This window comes from Cryptotermes secundus, unplaced genomic scaffold, assembly GCF_002891405.2.
Source record: "Cryptotermes secundus unplaced genomic scaffold, Csec_1.0 scaffold795, whole genome shotgun sequence".
NCBI classification, from domain to species: Eukaryota; Metazoa; Arthropoda; class Insecta; order Blattodea; family Kalotermitidae; genus Cryptotermes; species Cryptotermes secundus.
Window position 1 is genome coordinate 130,217 of NW_019745094.1, and position 2,933 is coordinate 133,149.

Here is a 2,933-nt window from a genome sequence, read left to right on the forward strand (position 1 = left end):
TCCTGCGCTGGACTTCTGATATATTGTTAGTAACTGAGAAAAGGCGCACACATTTTACACGCTGCTCGATAGACAACCGTCTACCGGCCATGATGTTTCCTCGATATGCACTAAGTAGGCAGAGTATTGACCTCGTTCACAGCATACCGTATGATGCTGCCATCTATCGACAACAAAAGGTACTTTCCCATTATCCCGTGTGTTGTTGGATTGGTTAGTTATTAATGATCAAAACCTGCCTAATTGAGTCTGGCTCACCCTGTATGTTATATTTATGCCCAAGAATGTTTCATTTGTAGCAATTGGTGTAATTTGTTGATGTGAATGGATTATAAGAATAGGGTTTATGCCTTCCTGCCGAATTGAATAACAAAGCAATCCTTTTTAGATGTTTTTTCAATATTTTTGTTGTTAATAAAATGTGAGAAACCTGTAATCATGTTGAACTGGAAAGGCAAATTAAAGCCCTGTTTTGTTCGAACTGTTGTACGAATGAATTTTAAAGCAGTTGACAAACTTTTATAATGTAACAGAAGATACTAAATTTAATCCAAATCCGTTATTTATTTCGGAGATTAAATTTGCTGCCCGACGAACAGAGAGTACGTTTCATTTACGCATTACTTGTAATTATTGTGTGCAAACATCTCAAAATAATTTCATTACATTAAGAGAAGTCAATTGAAATCTGGTTTTGCAGACTCCTAAAGACCTGGTATTTGTATTGTCACTTGCTAAGGGTACGCGTGGCGAAAATAACGGGTTCTAGTTAAGATGATTGGATTTATTGGCACTTCGCTTACACACACTCTCTCTCTCTCTCTCTTAATTACAATCAATATAGCGCTACCTCTGATTTACAAACTTTCCGGTTCACCATTGTATACGCACTAGATTCTCCGTTTTCATTCGTCGTCTCCTGGCAACGGATCTCAACACAAAAACTAGCGCTTCGAATCTCTATGGAGTCTTGTTATTTCGTCTTCAATCACTCTGTACTCCTCTGTCCTAATCTGTACTCAATTAGTCTTCAGGTATCAGTGAGGGTCATAAATGCTACCCACCAGGACCGGAAGCTCATGAAAGGATCCCCTCTGGCACACTGTGAGCCAGTAACGCTGTGACTTCGCCCGATATGGGGCAGACCGAGGTGGACGCGGAAGGACTCTGTACTATCTTGACAAGCATTGAAGTCGCACTGAACTCGCGACCCTTAATCCAAGATGACAACGAGACTTTGACACCCTCACATTTCCTCAACGGTGGGAAACTGACAAATCTCCCAGACGGTCCAGAACCAACAGGGACAAAATTGCTGACCAAGGCATTCCGACAAAGTCAGAAGGTCACTCAGGAACTTTGGCGACGATGGCAGAACGAGTACCTCCCACAATTGAGGAACTATCACGAGGCTAGGAGGCCATCCCGACAAGGACCTAAATTCAAAGTAGGAGATATCGTTCTCTTGCAAGAAGAAAAACAGCCGAGGCACGTGTGGAAGAAGGCTAGGACTGAAGAACTGTGTCCAGGAAGAGACAACCAGATCAGGACTGTTATCCTTCGACAACCGGACAAGATGAGAATCAGTCGTCCAGTACAGCTGGTCATTCCTTTGGAGATTAACCAGGGAGGGGAGGATGTGAGGAATTGAGACATCTTTCCTCTTTAATTCCTTGACTTACGATCCATGACTGCATAGCGTTTTCTCTGCTAGTTGTTGCGTGTTATTTGCCGGGCTGTAACGACGTTACCCCGGAAACGTTACAGTGACAGCTCAGATACCGTTGCTTAGCAACGGCGAGTAAACAGTCGTTGCTATATAAAGTCTACAACAACAGTGGATCGTGTGCTAGCCAATCGCAAGCTAGAAACTATTCGCTGCCTAGCAACGGCTGAGTAAACAGCCGGTGCTAGGCAAAGTCTGCAACAATAAGGACAGTGACATGTTTTCTATAGGTCCGACTCTAGGTTATATAAGCAGATACACTGAGTGAGAGTTTACACCCGTGTGGAGGCTGGGTCGAATACCTCCACCGTGACCCTGCGAGTTGTAGGAGGCGACGAAAAGGAAGCCTCAAATCTGATATATTAAAATATGGTCGTTAGTAACAAGGGACTCGGACCCGAGAAAGACTGCGCTGCCAATTGCCAGCAGCACATACAAAAGACAGACACGTCAGATAGGGCTCCCTACACAAACAAGACCGTAACTGTCAAACAGTAATAAATATCTGGTCATGATTCCCATATGAGGCTCGGAACCAAGACTTATTGATTGACTGAACGTCAGTCGCAGTGTGACTTTGACTTGGAGTTTACAGTTCTACAGTTCGACATTCTAGTGAGAGTTGTTAACACGAAAGTGTTATTTTCTCTTCTACGTGGATCGAATGATAAGTAAGAATCAGTGTTCAATCTAACCCCGCTTTATTAAGACTAACTTTTGATACACAAAAAGTGTTTTATATATATTCACACACACAACCATGGTAACATATAACAACAGAGAAATTAGGAACAGCGCATGTAGCGCAGTCTATTATTGAAAATTGTTTACTACGACGTTGCCAACTCTAGCATTATATTTTAACGTTAGAGAGTTGCCAACATAACAGAAAGGACCGATTGTGAAATTACTTGTTAACCATTTTGTGTTATAGTTACTTGGAAGAGTAATAAAGTGACGTCGCAAGAATACGCCTCGGGGTCTTGTTTCACGACAGTTCGTTTGCCGAAGTAGTTAAGCGAAACGGACTGTGGTAGCATCATAAAGAGGCCTACTGAAAGCGACCAGTACCCACAATGGAGAAAGTGGTAGAGACTGTTAAAATTGTCCATTCAGCCAGCCACAATGTGAGTGAGCAAATTGCACTGTGTTTATTTGTTCTAAATATTTGTAACCATACGATATGAATGCTATTGTATTGTTAGAG

At 42.2% G+C, this 2,933-nt stretch overlaps 1 protein-coding gene across 1 annotated transcript in view; it reads left to right on the forward strand.

Moving 5' to 3' along the window:
* LOC111874978 (fucose mutarotase) overlaps positions 1-2,681 on the forward strand; it is a gene marked incomplete at its 5' end in the record, with an annotated part of 58,267 nt that extends 55,586 nt beyond the window's left edge. Inside the window, 1 exon segment of the mRNA XM_033755669.1 lies at positions 2,661-2,681.
* Between the last annotated feature and the right edge of the window lie 252 nt (positions 2,682-2,933).